The sequence below is a fragment of the Tachyglossus aculeatus genome, chromosome X1, assembly GCF_015852505.1.
Source record: "Tachyglossus aculeatus isolate mTacAcu1 chromosome X1, mTacAcu1.pri, whole genome shotgun sequence".
Classification (NCBI taxonomy): domain Eukaryota; kingdom Metazoa; phylum Chordata; class Mammalia; order Monotremata; family Tachyglossidae; genus Tachyglossus; species Tachyglossus aculeatus.
Window position 1 is genome coordinate 61,307,417 of NC_052101.1, and position 22,284 is coordinate 61,329,700.

Consider the following 22,284-nt stretch of genomic DNA (forward strand, 5'->3'; position numbering starts at 1 on the left):
AGTGCTTAGTACAGTGCCTGGCACACAAATACCATTATTTTGTTACTAATAGACTGTGAGTTCCATGTGGGACCAGGACTGACTGTGTCCAGCCTGATTAACTTGTATCTACCAGTGCTTAGTACATAGTAAATGCTTAACAAGTATCATGTTAATGATCTCAGATATGGATTTCAGCATTATCCGATGCCTATTAGTTTGGTGGCAGGGCGCGGGGTGGGGGAATTAAGGCTTTTTATGGTTAAAAATAAGAGTGAATCATAAGGTAAAACAGGGGTGGCCAAACTGCGCTTCTTCACTTGCTGTTTGGCTTGTGCACATAAGGTTTATCATTTATTATATCACCATGGCAGAGGCTCCACCCATGCGGATCTGGGAAATGTACACAACTGGGCCTCACCCACGGCCCCTGTTCCGGCCATCTCTTTCTCATTGCCACCTTCCCACCGGGAATGCCTGCTCTCAGCCACTTGCTGCCACCCTGCCCCAACCCCTCCTGGAATGCCTGCTCACCCCTAAGGGAGTGTTTTTGGATCCGCAGCTTCCAGCCACATTCTGTTTTTGGTCTATGGATCTTCAGTACACGAGGCTTGGCTATGCTTGGGCTAAAACATCGAATAGTCAGATGGTTTTATTGGTCCAATATGAGTTTATAATAATAGTCAATCGCGTTTATTGAGTGCTTACTATGTGCAGAGCACTGTACTGAGCGCTTGGGAGAGTACAGTATAACAATAAACAGACACATTCCCTATCCACAATGAGCTTACAGTCTAGAGGGGGAGACATACGTTAATATAAATAAAATAAATTACATATATATGCACTAGTGCTGTGGGGCTGGGATGGGGGATAAATGAATAAAGAGACCAAGAAGGGAATGGGAGAAGAGGAAAGGAGGGCTTCAGTCAGGGAAAACCTCTTGTCTTCGATAAAGCCTTGAAGGTGAGGAGAGTAATTGTCTGTTGAATATGAGAAGGGAGGGCATTCAAAACGGTGTATCTCATGAGCTGTTGAATAATTTAAATAGATTGCAGGCAGAAAATATGAATATGTTCAAGAAAATTTGAATACTTTAGGTGAAATTCCCAATGAGTTATTTGAGGGAAAGTTAAGGTAGCTACAGGGGAATGTTAGTGGTAGAAGACTCAACAAAAGTTATTTAGATTATTTATCGGTCAATCAATTGTATTTATTGAGCACTTACTGTGTGCAGAGCATTGGACTAAGCACTTGGGAGCACTGCAGCAGAGTTGGCAGACATATTTCCTGCCCAAAACAAGCTTACAGTCTAGAGAGGGAGATAGATGTTAACATAAATACATAGTTTATAGTATAGAATTTAAAGATATGTACATAAGTTCTGTATGGAAATTATGGATAATAGCTCCACAGTAGACTGCTAGTGGAAACTATTAAGGCTGCTGAAATAATAATAGTGATGGTATTTGTTAAGAGCTTACTAGGTGCCAAGGACTGCTCTAAGAGCTGGGGTAGATACAAGGTAATCAAATTGTCCCACGTGGGGCTCACAGACAATCCCCATTTTACAGATGAGGTAACTGAGACACAAAGAAGTTAAGTGACTTGCCCAAGGTCACACAGCTGATAAGTAGTGGTACCGGGACTAGAACCCACGACCTCTGACTCCCAAGCCCGTGCTCTTTCCACTAAGCCATGCTGCTGTGCCTCCTGATGTCCACAGAATCCTGGGTGTCCTTGCCTTTCAACTCACCAGTAACTCATTGGGAGTCCCCAGTTTTGTTCCTTCAGTTGTGAACACTACATGCTGTCCAACACAATCATATCATTGATAACTAATCATTATCCATAATTGATGGATCGAGGTGTAAGGGAGCAACTATCACACTCCTCTCTAGTCCATGAACTCCTTATGGGCAGGGAACGTTTCAACCAACTCTTCTGTATTTTACTTGCTCAAGAGTTTAGGACAGTACAATGGACAAAGCAAGTGCTCAATAAATACCACAAAATAATGTTGTGATGATAATTATGGTATTTGTTAAGCACTTACTATGTGAGTCACTGTACTAAGCGCTGGGGTGGATGCAAACAAATGGGGTTGGACACAGTCCCTGTCCCACATGGGGCTCACACTCTCAGTTCCCATTTTAAAGATGAAGGAACTGAGGCCCAGAGAAGTGAAGTGACTTGCCCAAGGTCACATAGACAAGTGGTGGAGCCGGGAATGGAACCCATAATCTTCTGACTTCCAGGCCTGTGCTCTATCCACCACACCATGAATATAGAGTGAGTATGGAGTTCTTATACTGATATGTTCTTATGAACATGCCAACATGAAAGTGCACTTTTTAAAATGGTCTTTTTAAAACAGTCATTTATGGGCTAGGCCATTATATGCCTTTTCTGTAATTTAAGGATTTATTTCAAGCTCCTTATATTTGCATCTGCATTAAACTGATGTCACATGTATTCCAGAAATATTCTTGTAAGCTTTTTTTATGGTATTTGTTAAGCACTTACTATGTGCCAGGCACTGTACTAAGTGCTGGGGTAGATACAAGTTAATCAGGTTGGACACAGTCCATGTCCCACCTGGGTCTTACAGCCTTAATCCCCATTTTACAGATAAGGTAACTGAAGCCCATTGAAGTGACTTGCCCAAGGTCACAGAGCTAAAAAGTGGCAAAGCTGGGATTAGAACCTAAGTTCCTATGAATATTGCCAGGATACCCCCCCCCCAAAAAAAAAATAAAAAAGAATGTTATAGGAAATTTGATTTCCATCAGTAAAATACACCCTGGTTGCTTCCGCTGAATATTGTTCTTTGTTTAACTTTTTTGTTAATGTTTTTAAAGATTTCTTAATTTCATAAAATGTGAAAAAGCAAAGACTTTTAAGCTTTCACCCTGATATATTCTTCTCCAGTTTTACATGTTTGTTCATGCAGCAAACCCTGAGCCTCACCTTTTAGAATTAGTCTTTAAAACAATAAATGAATGGAGATATCTGTGTTTAGGAACTAGGAAACCCTTTATTTGTGTTTGTTTAGCACCTTTTCAATAATCTGTGCTGTAAGTAAGGTGGACAGGCCAGAGTTTAACTCTGATATAAGGCAAAGTACCAGAGCCACCATTCTGATTATGAAAAATGTCTGGTGGAGAGTCCTCTAGACTGTAAGTTCATAGTAGGGAATATGTCTGTTTATTGTTGTATTGTACTCTCCCAAGCACTTAGTACAGTGCTCTGCACACAGTAAGCACTTGATAAATATGGTTGAATGAATTAATGAATGAAAGCCACCCTTTCAGGCTGGGGAGGGTCTGCAGTGCCTTACCCCGCTCCCAGCCCTGGCTTCAGCAGATGGAGCCAGAAACAGGGCTCTGGGCAGGAGCCAGGGGCTGAGGGCAACGATGGACTACATACATACCACCACCCTTTTACCCCCCTGCTGGGTCCCACAGGGGGATGTGTCTGAATGCAAAGTCGCTAGGACTGTGGTGCCTCATGGCGCCACCCCAACCTCGCCCAGTCCAGCCAGCACAATCCTTCAACCACCCAGCCACGGTCTGCCACGCCCCGAGCCTGATTTCTGGGGCAAAGAGTTGAAGATGGCTTGCTCACTCCCTCCTTCCTTCCTGCCGCTGTTCAGATCCAGCAGGGACAGACAGGTGTTCCAGGGAGGATGGGGACCGCCCAGCCCTAGAGCTGTTACACGACCTGAACTGCAAGCCAGTACTCCCTCCAGTGTGTTTGGTGAACTTCTCTGGGAACAGTGGCGTAAAGGGGGAGCAGAGCGAAGGGCCCCTTTCTGGGGCGTTTCTGTCCCATTTGACAGGTAGAGGCTAGGAACTGGGGCACTCAGTCTATGACATCACCATTTTATGCTGCATATCTGGAGCAGTGTGTGTGATGTCATGGGTGATCCAGTAAATTTTTTATTTTTAAGAGTTTCAGGACTGAAAATCTAAATACATCAGTAGCAAGTTCACAAATAGTGTGATATAAATGCTTTATATCAACAAATCATTTAGTAGGAATAAATCAAATAAATTCTTAATGTGTCAGATGATTTTAGAATTTGACAGAAGTGGAGAAGTAAAAGCTGAGGCTGTTACCAAGTGTATTTGCTGAACATGAGATGCATAATAATAATAGTAATAATAATGATATTTGTTAAGCGCTTACTATGTGCCAGGCATGTAGTAGATATAGCACGGGCCTGGGAGTCAGAAGGTCATGGTTCTAATTCCGACTCCATCCCTTGTCTGCTGTGTGACCTTGGTCAAGTCACTTCACTTCTCCGGGCCTCAGTTCCCTCATCTGTAAAATGGGGATCACGACTTTAAACCCCATCTGGGACAGGGACTCTCCAACCCGGTTTGCTTGTATCTATCCCAGTGCTTAGTACAGTGCCTGTCACATAGTAAGTGCTTAGCAAATATCATAATAATTATTATTAGAGCCTGGTTGTTTTTCTTGGATCCACTTTGGTATCAGTTGATCTCAACACAAAATACGCATGCATTTCCAGGGCCCGAGTTTCGTTCTTAGTTTAAATATCTATTTCATTACATTTGTTTTATTATTTTCCAGATGGAGTCAGAGTCATATTGCTTGGAGTTAAAATGAAAGGGTCTAGATTATTCTTAGCCTTTCTTCCCTTGGATGTGCTAAGGCTTATACCATCCATTTACTGCAGTGATTGAATTACATCTTTATCCATAAATAGAGCAGGAGGCTGAACATAGAAGAAGAATGCCTACTGATGCACTTAACCGGTTTTTGTTGCAGTCTACTCAGGCACTGTGGTGCCTGCCTAGATTTCATGTGACATACAAAACTCTTATTGCTTAGTTGCACTGCACTCAGTTTTAATCTAAAGAGCACATATCTACAGTTATAGTTAGAATGGTAGGTTAGCAATGAGGAAAACAAGAAACAGATAACTTTCTTTTGTGTTTTTAAACAGCCATTATAAAGTGAACAATTCCATGGCTCCCCATTTGCCTCCTGGGAGGTTGAGCATTACCTTATGGGAATCAAAATGAGTGCTTGTCAAAATTAGAATTGGGATTTTAAAAATATATTTTTTTGATCTTTATTGAATCTGGAGGTCTGGTTCTAACAGCAATAGAAGCAGTGTGGCCTAGTGGGTAAAGCATAGGCCTGAGAGTCAGAAGGATGTGGGTTCTGATCCTGGCTCCAAAACCTGTCTCTGCTGTGTGACCTTGGGCAAGTCACTTCACTTCTCCGTGTCTCAGTTGCCTCATCTGTAAAATGGGGATTAAGACGGTGAGCCTCATGTGAGACATGGACTGTGTCCAACCTGATTAGTTTATATCTACCCCATCACTTAGTACAGTACCCAGCACATAGTAAGCACTTAACAAATACCATAAAATAAGTAGGCATCTGTAAAGCAAAGAAATAAGCATTCATAGGACACATTTCAAGCTACCAATCAGGCTTCAAGATTCTCCCCACATTGGTATGCCATGTTCTCTTGCATAGGAAAATAGTAAATGCATTAGAAGACCACTCTTCCTCAGTCTCTTTCCCAGGCTCCTCTTCTGCCTCCCACCCTCTTACTGTGGGAGTACCTCAAGGCTCAATTCTGGCTCTCCTTCTAGCCTCCATCAACATCCACTCCTTTGGAGAACTCATTTGTTCCCCCAGTTTCAACCATTGTCTCTACGTGGATGATAATCAAATGTCCCTTTCCAGTCCTGAGCTCTCCCCTTCTCTGCAGTTTTGCATTTCCTCCTGCCTTTAGGAAATCTCTACTTGGATATCCCACCAACACCACAAACTTTGCTTGTCTAATACAAAACTCTTCATCTTTCTGTCCAAACCCTGCCCTCCCTATGTCTTTCCTATCACTGTACACACCACCACCATCCTCCCTGTCTCTCAAGCCCATATCCTTGGCAATAGCCGTGATTCATCTCTCATTCAATGCACATATACATCTGTCAACTAATCCTGTTAATTCTATCTCCACAACGTCTCTAAAATCCCCCCTTTTTTTCCCTCTGCATCCAAACCATTACTACAGTGATCCAAGCACTTATATCCCACCTTGACTACTACATTAGCTGCCTTGCTGACCTCCATGCCACCTGTCTTTTCCCCACTCTAGTCCATACTTCACTCTACTGCCCAGATTATTTTTCAAAATTTCACTCGGTTCTCATCTCCCCACTCCTCAAGAACCTCCAGTGGCTGCCCATCTACCTAGGCTTCAAAGAGCTTTAAGACACTCAAAAAGCTCTCTCCCTATTACCTTACTGATTTCATGCTACAACCCAGCCCGCACACTTTGCTCCTCTAGCACCAACCTACTCAACTGTATCTCGATCTCCTCTATGTCAACTCTGACCCCTTGCCCACATCCTCCCTCTGGCCTAGAACTCTGTCCCCCTTCATATACCACAAATCACCACCCTCTCCACCTTAAAGCTGTATTAAAATCACATCTCCAAATGGGCTTCCCCAACTAAACCCCCTCATTTTCCCTGCTCACTCTTCCTTCTGCATCACTATGCACTTGGATCTGTACCCTTTAAGAGCAGCAGCGTGGCCTAATGGAAAGTGCATGAGCCTGGGAGTCAGAGGCCCTGGATTCTAAGTCTGGCCCCATCATATACCTTCTTTGTGACCTTGGGCAAGTCCTATAACTTCTGTATGCCTCATTTCCCTCATCTGGTAAATGGGGATTCAAACAGAAACTGTTTATCATTGGCTTTAAAGTACTCAATCACTTTGTCTTCTCTTACCTACCTCACTGCTTTCCTGCTTCAACCCAGCCCGCCCCACTTTGCTCCTCTAATGCCAACTTGTGCTTGATCTTGTCTACTTCACTGTCGACTTCTCGCCAATGTTTTACCTCTGGTCTGGAACACCCTCCCTCTTCATAGGCGACAGACCATCGCTCTTCCTCACATTCAAAGCCTTTTTAAAAGCCCATCTCTGCCAAGAAGCCTTCCCTGACTAAGCCCTCATTTCTTCTTCTCCCACTCCCTTCTGTGTCTCCCTTGTACTTGGATTTACATCCTTTATTCACCCATCCCTCAGCCCCATGACACTTACGTACATATCCGTAATTTATTCATATTAATGTCTTTCTCCCCACCCATAACTTGTATATTCATATTAATGTTTTTCTCCCTCTCTAGACTGTAAGCTCCTTGTGTGTAGGGAACATGTCTACTAACTCTGTTATATCGTACCCTCCCAAGCTCTTAGTACAGTAAATACTCAATAAGTATGATTGGTCGGTTGATTGACTGTTCTCCTTCCTTCTTAGACAGTGAACCCCATATGGGGCCTGGTTATCTTGTACCTACCCCGTGTTGAGTATAATGTTTGTCACATAGTAAGCACTGTAAAAAACCTCACAATTGTTATTATTTATCATTATTATTATTGCTGTTATTAATGATCACTTGATATTCACCCCACCCTAAGCTCCATTATACTTATGGATATATCCATAATTTATTTGAATATCTTTCTTACCCTCTAGACATGGGCAGAGAACACATCTACCAAGTTTATTGTATTGTACTCTCTCTAGTGGTTAGTACAGCCCTCTAGACTGTAAGTTGATTGTGGGCAGGGAATGTATCTGTTTATTGTTGTATATTACTCTCCCACGCACGTAGTACAGTGCAATGCACACAGTAAGCACTCAATAAATATGACTGGGTAAAAGAATGTTCTGCACCCAGTAAACATTAATTAAATTTCATTGATTCTCAGATTGATTCATTGATTCTCAGATACATATTCAGCTATTATGTGCTGCAAGTTATCTATTTCAACTGTCTTGGTGAGATTTCATTCCCTAGTCCTTAATAAGTTTGCATGTGTAGTATATTCATTTATTCAATCGTATTTATTGAGTGCTTACTGTTTGCAGAGCACTGTACTAAGTGCTTGGGAAGTACAAGTCGGCAACATATAGAGATGGTCCCTACCCAACAACAGGCTCACAGTGTAGATGCAACTGCTTCATTCCTAAAAAACCAAAATACTTATTAAAATAAGATTTTTAGTGTAAGCCATTTCTTTACAATGTTTTCAGTATTTGAAACCCACTGTTCCACCAGGCCAGTATTTGGACATGCAGTTTTTAAAAAGTTAAAAGCCAAATTTTCAACCCAGACAGCCGTAGAAAAAGCATGTGGAAGAAATTACTCTGGATAAAGACTACATTCTGATTTTTGGTTTTTGTCATTTTATTTGAGTGCCATCTAATAATCCTGACTGGTATAAACATTACCACTACATTTTTTGTTCCATATTTTGCTTAGCTTTTGGAAGCAGGAGTGGCAGCAGCAGCAGCTTTGGGGTTTGGTGCATAGCAATCTGTTAGAGAGATAAATAATCTGCTTTGGCATGACACTTCTACTCTCCTCTTTAATTTGTCTTGCACAAGGAAAATTATAATTAAATCATTCAGGGTAAACCCTTGAGTGTTGAGAAAGGGAAAAAACACTTTGGTAAAGATTGTCAATAGAGACCAACTTCCCTGTCTCTATATGGAGACATTTGTCCAATGTCAATATTCAGCACTATTCAAAGAAGAACATTCTTTCTTCATGAGTTGTGAGGTAGATGCCAAAGCTCAAATCAAGGTTTGATAATATCCTTTCTCAGTGCAATCATGGCCATTCAGCATCATTAGAATTCACTACTGACTGTGTGTTTCATGCTCTGATTTTACTCAGACATTTTCCTGATTTTATTGTGCTTATTATATATGAATCCACTCATTGTAGCAAACATACCTTAGTTGCGTTGCCTAAAAAAGGGTAGAGGTATTCATAGTCTTTCATTTGCTTAACACTTAAGAAATATCAGTGAGCATGTGAACTTTTCATCATATTTCCAATACTTTGCTCTAAAATAGGAAGCATTATTTTGATACATAAGTAAACAAAACTCACTTTATTGTAATACCTGAAACATAGAAGGCTGAAATTCACCAATTTCTCTAAGCTTAGGAAATTCACTAATTCTGCTAGGGAAAATAAAAAATGAAACATTTCATAAACTAATTAAAGTTATTGAAGTTGGATTCTGTTGCCATGTCAATATACCACAATTGTGATAGCAATTTTTATTTATGTAATTGCCTAAATTAATAATCAAAATAGTGCCATGATGAGACATGAAAATATTGTCCAAATTCATAGAACTGTGTTTAGAGTTCCCATTTAGCTGGGAAGTGATATTTTCCTCACCTAAAATTGAACTGTGTGTTCTATAAAGAGACATCAAAAACTCATTTAATTAGAAAGGAGCAGACTTTATTATTGAGATTTTTTCCCCCTCAAAATCAAGTTTGCAAGCATCGGTTGATTGTATCCTAGAGAAGGCTATGAAAATAAATTAGTCATAAAACCTAAAATATTTAAAGATTAAAAACAGTAGCTATGACAAAGAAATAGATGCCACCCAGAATTGCTAGTTAGGAAAAGGCTGCTTGGTCAAATGAGTCTACTTGAAATGTATCTCAGTCTTGCATCCTGTACAAATAATTGAATCTTTACATTTCACCACTAAAATGTTGGAATTTCTTTCAAACTTATATTTTATGTGATCTCATCACAAGCCATGTTAATAATAGTGTTTCTATGTATTTCCAACTTTCTGGTCTTAATGCTGTTGTCACTATCAAATTCTGCAGACTGCTAAAGTTTTCCTTTTGTTACCTCACATTTGGCAAGGAACAGTGACAGAACAGACAGGATGCTATAAAGTCAACATTGACATTTCTTTGTGTGATTTCTATAATTTTTTTGCAGTTTTCAGCCACTAAGTTTCATGTTCATGTTACCACATGTAACATGTTTCACAAGACTTTACATGTACCCTACTATTCACTAGGATAATGTAAATTGTGAATATATATCCGACAGGCTCATGATATAACATGAACAGTCCTGAACTCCCCAGCAATGTTCTAGCCGAAACGCACATTGTGGCACACCTGGGTATATTCCTAAAGTTCTCTTCCATCCCCATACCCCTCTTTTTGTAATCAGTCAAGGTATAAGTATATTTTTCTTATGAAAGCATTGGTTAGTCCATAAAGATAAATTGTTACTCTGTGTTCCAGCTTGTCATTTCGGGCTGGGTGAATAAAGAAGATAACTATTCCTTTGGGAAACCGTTTCAGGAATAAAGCAACAGATATGCTAGCCAGAGAATTCTCTTAACTGTAATCTTTCAGTTTGTGGGTACTCAAAAATACCATTCTGATGGGTCCTTAAATGCCATTCTATATACAGTACACAATTTCCAGAGCACAGGTGGTGCTAATATAGCACAGTCCCCTAGGCACTTGTCACCAAGAGTTGTACAGCTTGTTCAGTGGTTGCATCCATATGGCAACCTGTCCCATTCATAGAAAGACATTGTAGCTATGCCTGTGGGTGCTGTGGTCAATGTAGTGTAAAACGTAGATTCTAACTCTCAGCAGCCTATGTAATGCAGTTTGTTTTATCGGTGATTCAAGTTGCAGCATTTAAAAAGAACCAACTGAGAGGAAATGCCAAAGCAATCTTGCTGGCTTCATTTTTTATTTCATTCTTAATAGCACATGGTTAATTCAGGAGGTGTAATTGAATTTGTTTGCTACCTACAGGTTCATAGGAAGTCATAAAAAAAACCTTCCTGAGTTGTTTACACAAGGATTAACTCTGAATTTAAATAGACACAGTAGCTCACATTCTTCTATAGATTTTCATTTTGTAGTAACTAAAAAGGAAAATGAGCTTAGTGAATGAAGTTGTTTTCCATCCCTTTTCTGTTGTGATGCAGTTTTCTTCTTCATATTTGTTCAAAAAACCCCTATGTATTAGGAGAAAATTGTCGATGCTTCTCCTTTGTATCTAGATATTTTAAAGTGATATATTCCCGAGAGAATTATAGCTGCAAAAGAGAGAATTGGGTGAAAATATTTCTGTTGTAGATAAGATGAAAAATCCGCAAATACAAAAACACTTTAAAAATGTATAAGACAATGAAATGAATGTGTGGTTTACAATTTGTCAAAACGTTCATCTTCTTTTATGTAACTATTTGTGCTCTTGTTTTGTAAACAGATAGACACCATAGCAACAAGACACTACCTATGAGACAGAATTCTTTAAGCAAATAGCATTCTAGTGCCCTTCAAACTTTACTCCTTTTATTGTCTTTGAGCTTTAATCAATAACACAAACACTAGCCACTTTTTATAGACTTTTAAACTGTTTTTGTTTTTTCTCAGAAGATTTATTTCCCTGTCTAATAAATCTAAAATATGTATATACATGTCAGTAGCCATTTTGTAACTCGTGGAGTTTCAGAGTATTCTATTTTATATATTACAATATTGGAAAGTTAGAATATTCCATACTCTAACAGTAACTATCAATTTAAATGTTCATTCTTGACCATGTGACTAAATATAAAAAATGCTCTTAATTTTCCATTGATACTTCAAAACACTTGTGTCTGAGGCAGAGAGCAGTTAAGTGATTTGCCCAAGGAAACACAGCAAGCGATTGGCAGAGCAAATTGGCAGAGCTGGAATTAGAACCCAGATCCTCTGATTCCCAGCCCCATGATCTTTCCACTAGACCATGCTGCTTTTCTAAGTGTGGTCCATGTAGAAAATGCACAAAAATGTGGTGTGAGACACATGAGTGTACAAATGTGGCAAACAGGTGCAAGCATTTACACCACTTACACAAATGATTGGAAGCACTTGTTAAGCACTTACTATGTGTCAAGCGCTGTTCTAAGCATTTTAATGCAAATAAAAATAAATGAATATCCACTGTGATGCCTAATTAGAAATTAATATGTAGTTATAGATTATCACTAGGAAGGATCGATTTCCCTCCTTCCCCTTCATGAGTATATAAAGATGATATCGGGTGTAATCAATAATGCTCCACCCAGCTCAGGATTCCAATGGTGGCACCAAGGGATATTTGGAGGATAGGTGTGATGGTTCTCATCTTTACACCTGTCCTCATGGTTACGGATATGCCATCTAGTATCCATGACTTTTCCCCATGCTAATCCATTATGCTATAGCATTTCTACCCCAGTTGTATTTTTCCACTTTGGGGTACTCCGGTGGAAAGAATATAGAAAAACTGGATTAGCTATGAAGAAGAAATACTAAGATGATTAAAGCAACATAGAAATGGATGAACAGAGCATAGAGAATCAGCCTCAGAAAATGGCTACTGCAGGAGAGTGAGGTTACAAAGCAAACATGCATGTATAAAGGGGTAATACAAAGAAGGAATCATTTTTCCGTAACTAATATGAGTGGACCTGCTAAACTACTGTCCTCACAGTGTGGACTTCTCGCAACACTAAAATTCAAAGCAAACTCCAAATATGGTTGAAGCACTTTAGGGGAAGACTGTACTGAGAAGCAAATCTGGTATACTGTGCTTCCTTTCATGGTAAGGTCAACTAAAATTTAGAATAAAACCCAGTAATGTGAGGAATAAGATTTCTCTCTTTTTCCTGTTTGCTCTAAAAGTCAATTTGGGATTTCAGTCTTTTGGAAGTATTCTCCATTTGTTTCTGACCGATTTTTTTTTTCTTGAGCAATTCCACTTCCACTTTGTGCTTTGATTGCACAATTTCTGACTGACAGCTCTTTTACCTCCTATACTTAATCTCCTTTTTCATTCTCCTGCAGATGCACTCTTCTGGCTACACCCAGTTAGTTTATATATGCCTTTTTCAGATATCTTAATGAGTCCTAAGAAATCAATAGTCAAAGGTTTGGGGGATTGAAACTGGGATGCCTTCCACATATGGATGGTATCCTTATAGACAAAATGACTCACCATAGGCAAACAAGCTTCTATTGGGCATAGTAAGAGTGTCTGCATATCAGCGTTAGTAACTCTTGGATTAGACAACCTTAAGATGTATTGACACAGTTACTCATAACCACTCCTTGGAAAGCATTATGTTTTGTTAAATAGATCTTTGTATTAATGCTGTCTAGAGCAAACTGTAGATTACAGCCTCAACAAAACTGTGGCTCAGTTGTCATTATTGGTTCCTTCTGCGATGAGACTTGGGCTTTGATATTTTTGTTCCTACACTTTCCTTATTTTTTAACCTATCACTAGCCAAATAAAAGCTTTCTGACATTATCCTCAGGCTATTCTGTTCTGTGTTCATGATTGACTGATCAGAATGCACCAGCCAGTCACAGATACTCAGTTTCTGAGCCCCATTGTTCTGACATCTCAGATTCTCTTGGGATATTTTGAATCATGAAGCTCAAAGATATGCAGCAGGATGCTGATGAATCGAACAAAAAGTACAATCATTGTAGCCTTAAAGTGTAACCTTTTGCTTTCTAGCTCCACTGACATTAGTAAGTGACTTTTAGGCAACTTCCTTGACCCTTCTCTTCCACCCGAGATGGGACACCTTCGACCCGGTCAGGTGTGCAAAATAGTAATAATAACAATGGTATCTGTTAAGCCTTACAAGGTGCCAGGCTCTGTACAAAGTGCTAGGGTAGATACAAGATAATTGGGGTGGACACATTCCCTGTGCTAGACCTGAAAATTTGGACCTATCCCCCCAGTATGTTTCCCTAATGGTGCTTATGGCCTTTAGTGGCCCCCAACCCCATTCATTCAGAGTCCATGGTCTACAAGATTACAAATATTGAACCTGGTCTCTGGTTTGGTGCCTCCAACTGGAGAACCCCTGAATCAGCAAGGTGGGTTTCTGTCAGCCACGGTGAACCAGAGTTTTGAGATTTCTTTCATTCTGATGGATCCAGACTGGACCACTCTGGAGTTCTCCAGCACTATTTCAGATATCTTGGTGAAGTTCTGGACCTACCCTGATCTAGGCCGTTAGCCTCATGGTAGGCATATTTGTAGTCTGAAGGCATTCTATTGTATGGTCCCAAGTGCTTCTTAATTTAGTACTCAAGCACGGTTAGCACTCAGTGAATACCTTTCATTGGCTAGGCATGTGGCATGTGGGTAACAGTGTGGCCTAATGAATAGAGCATGGGCCTGGGAGTCGGAAGTACCTGGGTTCTAATCCTGGCTCTGCCAGTTGTCTGCTGTGTGACCTTGGACAACTCACTTTGCATCTCTGGGCTTCAGTTACCTCACCTGTAAAATGGGGATTAAGGCTGTGAGCCCTATGTGGGACAGGGATTGTGCTCAACCTGATTAGCTTGTATCTACCGCAGGGCTTAGAAACAGTGCTTGACACATAGTGAGCCCTTAACAAATACCTTCATTTTTTTTAATTGCATGCATGAGGTGAATGCATCATCATCATCATCAGTGGTATTTATTGAGCCTTTATTGTGTGTGGAGCACTCTGCTGAGCACTTGAGAAACATGCAGCACCTAGTAACTTGATAGTGTGGCTTAGTGGAAAGAGCACAGGCTTGAGAGTCAGAGGATGTGGGTTCTAATCCCTACTTGTCTGCTGTGTGACCATGGGCAAGTCACTTAACTTCTCTGTGCCTCAGTTACATCATCTATAAAATGGGGAATAAAAGTGTGAGCCCCCCATGGGACAATCTGATTATCTTTTACCTACTCTAGTGTTTATAACAGGGCATTGGCACATAGTAAGCACTTAACAAGTACCATCATTATTATCATTATTATTATTATTATTATGACAGGACACAAGAATGTCCATCTAATGTCCCTGAGAGGGCACCAAAATATCCAACCACCAGTTCCATAAAGTATTACAATCCATTTTTATTTATTTTTGGCCTTTTAATAAAGCATCCCTGCAGTGACTTGGAAGGCTTTTGGTTCTGCAAACCCTTAGTCCCTGCTCATTCCCACATTGAACAATCAGTCAATTAATTAATTGTATTTATTGAGTGCTTACTGTGTGCAGAGCACTGAACTAGGTTTGGGAGAGCACAATTCATTAGAGCTTAAATAGAAAATAGATACTATCCCTGCCCTCCAGGGGCTTACAATCTAGCAGGGGAGACAGACATTAAAATAAATTACCCATAGGAAAAGCAGCAGAATATAAGAATATGTACACTAGTGCTGTGGAGTTGGGGGTGGGGTGAGTATCCAGATATTTAAGTAGTACAGAGATCCAAGTGTGTAGGCAATGCAGAAAGGAGGGCAAATAGGGTAGGAAATTGAGAAGTTAGTCAACAAAGGCACCCTTTTCCATCTGTGCCAACTTAACCCATTATACTGGGCTAAGAGAACTGACTTGGAGGAACCAGGAGCTCACTATAAATAGATTTATGTTAAATCCTAATATGTAATAACCTGAGAATCTAACCTAAAGGTAAGAGGCCAGCCTAATATAAACCCTGGGCACATGGGCATGTGTTAATTTGCCTGACTTCATTGAAATGAGCATAATTTGTTTGAGAATATGAAATAAGAATCATACAAATGGTTAACATCCCTTATGTCAGATGAAAGGTTAGTTAATATAGTCTACACATCTTGAGGCACAATAATGCATGCAGATATTAACAATAATCTCAATCTTTTTAAAAGCACAAACCTGGCACTTAGACTAATTCACAATTATTCCAATTGCAAGTTCTACACATGAATTTAGGGAATGTAAATATGCTCTAATGAAACATGATTTTAAAAGTAGACAGAAAATTAAGTTGTTGGGGGTATAAGAGTAGGAGTCAAGGATTCACTAGCTGCTTGGAAAACTGAGTGATAAAGATGTATTTCTGACCATTTCTAACCAACCATCTCCATTCATTCTAGTATGTGCTTACTAATGTGCTTTCAGATACGTCTGTTCACATTGGAATTAGTCCCCCAAACTGAATCCTTTTCTAAAACTAAAGAATAAGAGGATGACATTGTGCTCCTTCCTTGTGATAGAAGAGCAAAGCGGTAAGGCCAAATGTGAAGTCTAAGCAGTTTTTCTGACACTTCAAATGAAGAAAAGAACCCCTATATACTTACAAGCCTACTTTCTGGGTAGCTTCAAAGCTGCAAGGTCATTCATTCCCTCCTAGTCCTTCTAAAAATAATTTGTACTCTTTTGTATTACAGCACAGTTTTTCATGAGAATAGTAATTAGAGTTACTTCCCAGGTTATTCGTGCTCTTTCATGTAGGTACTTGACCTTTTCCCTTAACTTCACACTAGCAAATATTCAGGAATTTCATTCATGGATCTTTTCTTTCTTCTCCCCCCCCCCCCCCCCCAAGGAAAAAAAAAAAGCAACCACCCCCACAGAGTGATTTTAAACTGCAATAATATATTGTGATCCCAGCCAATACTAAGGAAATAGGTATGAAACAGTGGAACAGAATAAACTTGCTACAGGAGTGTGATGCCCCGAACATTAGTAGCATCATCAGTAATATCAGTAACTGTCCTCTTTCCTACTTAGTCTGTGAGCCCTATCTAGGACAGGGACTATGTCTGATCTGAATATCTTGTATGTATCCCAGTGCTTTGTACAGTGCTTGGCACACAGTAAGTGCTTAACAAAATCACAATTATTATTTAACATCTAGAACCTGCATAATTCCTGCAACTCTTTAAAGTGAACTTTCAGCAAATTACCAAAGTTTCACATAGCTTCTGTTATCCCTCTGCTGAGCAGTGAAGCCATTGGCCTGGGTCCTACTTTAGTAATGCTTCCCCTGGCTCCTAACACTGTCCTTTTTTTTAAGTTTGGTGACACATTACTAGTAAGTTCGGAGAAATCACCACTGCCTGCTTTATAATCAATCATTTTGGTTGAGGGGCAATGCCATTTTTCAAGACAGTAATATATGAACATAAATTTATCATCTAGGTCATAAATAAGAAATCTGGGTCACATCAGTGATCTACCCAAGCCCAGTGGCAGTCGGTGGCAGAAAGGATGTCTGAAAAAACAGTATTGTTAGGTTGCCTTTCTTAACACCCATCTCCAGGGTTTGGGACATCTCCAACTTTTATAAAATAATTGTTGTTGTCCCAGTTGTTCAGAAATCATATTTCAGCTTTCTAAGCCCCCAGCTTTTTCCTCCATTCATCGTGGACCTCTTGTTCATGAATTTATCCAAACCTTTCTTGAACTCATTAATATTTTCTGCTTGCTTAATTTCCCATGGTTTTCCAGGACAGTTCCTGGTATCTTCAGTCAATCACTGGTATTTATTGAGTGCTTAATTTGTGCGGAACACTGTACTAGAGAATAGTATTGTGTTCTGTACAGTTACAGTAGAGAATACAGTTAGTAGGCCGCAACCCTGCCCTCAAGTAGCTTACAGTTTAGTAGACTATAGTATAGTGTAATAGAAAATTTGAGTACCTGCTGTATGCAGGGCACTATACTAAGCACTTGGGAAGTACAGAATTGGTAGAAAGGATCTCTGCCCTTCAGGATCTTACATTCTACAATTTGCACTAAAATAAATTATAGATAGGATGAAGTAATAGAATATGAATATACATACAGAAATTTGATGGGAGAGATGTGGGTATCTAAGTGCTTAGGTGGCACTGAAGTGCTTGCTCAGTGGATATAGGATGGAGAAGTGAAAATTTTTTTAAAAATCGATTTTTTGTTAAGCACTTACTATCTGCTAATCACTGTAGTAAGCGTGGGGAAAGATAGAAGCTAATGAAGTTGGATACAGTTCATGTCCCACATAATAATAATAATAACAATAATGATGGCATTTATTAAGCGCTTACTGTGTGCAAAGCACTGTTCTAAGAGCTGGGGAGGTTACAAGGTGATCAGGTTATCCCACGGGGGGCTCACAGTCTTAACCCCCATTTTACAGATGAAGGAACTGAGGCACAGAGAAGTTAAGTGACTTGCTCAAGGTCACACAGCAGGCAATTGGCGGAGCCAGGATTTGAACCCGTGACCTCTGACTCCAAAGCCTGGGCTCTTTCCACTGAGCTACGATGAGGCTCACAGTCTTTACCCCCCATTTTACAGGTGAAATAACTGCGGCACAGAGTAGTGAAGTGACTTGCCGAAGGTCACACAGCAAACAAGTGGTGGAGCCGGGATTAGAAGCCAGGTCCTTCTGACTCAGTGTTCTGAGCAATGTAATTTTATAATTATTTTGCTCAATGATATTTTTGATGATGATGAAAAACAACCATGGAATAATTTCTGGTAATCAGATTTTAGTTTTAGAATGTACTTTATTGACTCTGATTATTTTGGTTGAATGACAAGTAACTGGGTCCCGGCTTCACAACTTGTCTGCAGTGTGATCTTGGGTAAGTCATTTAACCTCTCTGTGCCTCAATTACCTCATCTATAAAATGGGGATTGAGACTGTGAACCCTATGTGGGACAAAGACTGTGTCCAACCTGATTAGCCTGTATCTACCCAGCACTTAGTATAGTGCCTGGCACATTTTAAAGTGCTTAAATTCCATCAAAAAAGAGAATTACTCAAATTTGCCAGTAGAGAAAGCAAACCATTGTGGTAGAGGATAGTTCTTTCCCCATTCAAGAGAAACCCTGCCCTGGTAACGGGCTACAGTGGATGGTAAAAGAGAGAATAGCTAGGAGCCAGAGGAAGACAAGCAGGAAGAGGATGCCCTGAAAGCAGAAGCCTCTACTAAGAGGAAGACCCTGCAGTGGAGCCCTTAGGTGGGGGATGTCAGAGACAAAAAGATTTGTATGGCTTTAGGAACTGCTCAATAAATATGAATGAATGAATGAGGAAATGATGTAGTAATGTGTGGATTATGCAGATACCCAAATTTAAAATAAATGCCTCTGTCTTTGGCCTTTGTGAACTCAGGGCAGGTACATGGTATAGTCACAAGTGTGAAGGGAAGATGGTGGCTAATGTAAGCATAACCAAAGCTTTCCAGTTCAACTAGAGATGTGGAGGAACTCAATTTTTTTTAAATTCAGGTTCTAGATGAACACATACACTGCTGAAATAGTTTAGTACAGCAAAACTATTGCCATTTAATTAATCTGACATTAGAGAAGCAGCGTGGCCTAGTGTGGAGATTCAAATTTCAACCATTGGCCCAGGAATGGCCAAATAGCAGCTCACAAGACACCTGCAGCTCTTCATTTGCTGTGTAGCTTGTGCATGTGTTTTATTATTTATTATTTTCCCGCCATAGTGCTTTTGTTCCAGTCCTTGGGCGGCAGCGCCTTCCACCCACTTAGGGCTGGGCCAGGGAGGAGCATGTTGTCCTGTCCCACGAGGCTCTTTCTAGAACACCTGCTTGTCACTATATGCTCTTTGACTCCCACCTCCCTGCTTGTCCAACAATATTTTATTTCACAGATATAATCCTTGGACAATTTGAAGATGGTTCATCCTTTCATTCATTATTCATTTCCTCTGTTGCCTCTCTAGCATTATCCTAAAAGGCCAAAGACAGTGGCTTGTATTTTAACTTTGGGTAGCTGCGTAATCCACACGGTACTGCATATTTTAGTTTAAAATTTACTTCTTTAGGATTACCATTCAGAAGTACATCTGGTTATTCCTAATGGTGTTTCATCTGGAATTTGTGTCTTGGGTATGAAAATCCAAAATCTGTCTTGTTGCAGTAATAATGAAGTCCAAACCTCAAGAAATGGAATACAGGTAACTTGGAGCTTTGCAACCCCTAATACCTTCATTTAAAAAAATAGAAAATTAATTCATTTTAAGGTTTTAAAAATTATGCAGCATTCAGATTATTCTAACACACAGTAGCCATATGCCTGTTTTGTCAAATCCCTTAATCCAGACTGTTAGGTACAAGAAGGATGTTTTTGTTATTTTTTTTTGTTTTTGTGGCAAACTGCTCATATTCAGAAGAATTTGTGAGATTCATGGAACCAGTCTTCCAGAGCACTTATAAAATATATCCCCTTTATTAACAATAAAAACACCCACGTATTATTAGGTCAAATTTGGTGTAAAAAATGCAGAGTTTATAAAGTGTAAAGTTCACCCCTCTGCCCTCGTATGTTTGAGGGAAAAAGAACAATTTGAGATCGGGAGAAAGGTACAAAGAGACCTGGTTATGACTGGGCATCCCAGTGAAAATTAGTTGGTTGTGTTTTGGATGCATTTTGATCTATATATGGCCTGAAATAAATATGCTACTTATTGTCAAAGCACTTCAATCAGTACCTCAATATTTTATAAATGAGTTTTCATATAAACCCAAAATCCCCACCATTGTCAGAAGCACTATAACACTTATTATGGGGTTTATGGTTCAAATGAATGATTTTAAAAATATAATAATAGTGTGCTAGGATACATTGCATATGCAATCATCAGCATCAGCATCCTGATTTTATCCTGATTTAATAGTTTCAGCTACTAGTATAGATGAAATAGCCACAAATTAAAAATCCTGGTGGTGAGCAAAGGAGATAGACCTTTTAGATTTTTTTTTCCTCATTTTTCAGCTAATGTACATGATATACATTTTTTTTACTGTACAGTAAATAGTGGATGATGTCAAGCTTTACACTCTTCTTTAAGGATTACTGAAAAATGAGTTTATAAAGACAGTACTTTGCCTTTGCATCATATCCTCTTTGAACGTACCGTAATTCTTCAAATAATTTGAAGATTAGAGTGAAGATAACTGCATGATATCTTTATTTCATTTACCTAAAGGGAGGTCACCTTTGTTTCTTTTAACTACTCATCAGTACTTCTTTGCTTCTTTATTTAAAAACAGTCTTACAGGAGGCAAATCAGTTAAACAATAGATATCAGTAGATGCAGCGTGTACTTGTCAGGCAGGATCCTTTTTGATACTTCAGCTCAACTCACCCATTTTCTCTTTCAGGAAATTGTTTTCTTATTTTATCTGAACAGTAGTTGATCACTAGGTTAGATTAGCTTGAAATTTCCAGAGGGATTCACAGCAAGGGTTGCCGAACAACTAGCAAGAGTTAGTTTGATGTGTCTTTTGTTTAATGGCATGGCATCGTTCTGGTTCACTTTCATTTGAAGCATATTATAGATTCATAAAATGTGTTTGTTGAAAGTGATCTTATTACATGTGAATACTAATTGTCCTTGTTTTACATACATTTTTATGGAAATTAGTTAAATACATGTATACATTATACACAATTATGGAGTGTCATTGATTGTGATGCACAATAGGGATATGGTATGTATCTCATACCCTTTGTGGGCTTAAAGTTCTAAGTATGGCACAGTCAATGGACTTACACACAAAAAATCTTGCCCTGAAAAGGAAATATGCACAAGTACAAAATAGAACTATGAATGCTATTTTTATATTTGTATATTCCATGTAAGCTAAGGTTATATGAAAACTATTGCATAAAAATATTTTTTGAAAGAAACACAAATTCAGCAGCCTAGTAAAGAAGATATTTTAGAATATGGTTCATCAGTTAGTACCTCAGATACATTTCCCTGAGCACCACATGGTGTGGATCAAAGAATCCTATGACTTGGATCAGTGCAGCCAAATCATTATGTATTGATTGAAATCCCGCAGAAGGATGAACCCTTTAGTGCCTATATGACATTTTCTTTAATTCTAGAACTTTAGTTGGAAGGTTCTATGTCCTCATTACCAAAACCTAAAAAGGTGGTTAATCCTAATGCATTTTGAAGACCCTGAATTGTTTACTTACACAGTTCTTCCATGATTGATTTTACCTTAGTCATGTCTGTGTATATCACTAAATTTTTTTAATCTACCAGTGTGGTGGGAGAGGGGAGCATGTATAATAAACTGGCTTAAATGCCTAGATTTCAAACCTGAGCACCAAAGATCAAATTGTAGACCACTGTTCATATTTTAGAAATTTTATTATTATATAATGTGGTATAAAACATTAAAATTTAAATACATTATAATTGTACACAATGTACATGAATGCATAGTGTTTATACATGACCTAGAAATGACTTTTAGTGCATAACGGTAGATTTTTACTACTAAGTGTTCTATCAATTAGTCATAAATTGAACATAAATCCATGCACTCTTTGTATCTGATTTGATTGCACATTAGTAAGGAAATAGAATGGGGCAAATTCCTTAATGAAAATAAAATCATTATTCTATCTATGTACATGCAACAATTTATTTTAGTCTCTGTCTCCCCTGTGAAGTTGTAAACTCTTGGAAGTCAGGAAGCATGTCTGCTAACTCTGTTGTACTCTCCCAAAAGCTCAGTACAGTGCTCTGCACATAGTCAGCCCTCACTCGAGAGATACTATATACTGGCGTAAACAATAGTCTTTACAGCTGTGTGCTCACAGAAGTTTGATATGCAGTTCGAAGTCATG

At 39.1% G+C, this 22,284-nt stretch overlaps 1 protein-coding gene across 8 annotated transcripts in view; it reads left to right on the top strand.

Moving 5' to 3' along the window:
• FOXP1 (forkhead box P1) overlaps window positions 1-22,284 on the top strand; it is a 358,788-nt gene that overhangs the window by 277,818 nt on the left and 58,686 nt on the right. The gene's annotated exons all lie outside the window — the stretch shown is intronic.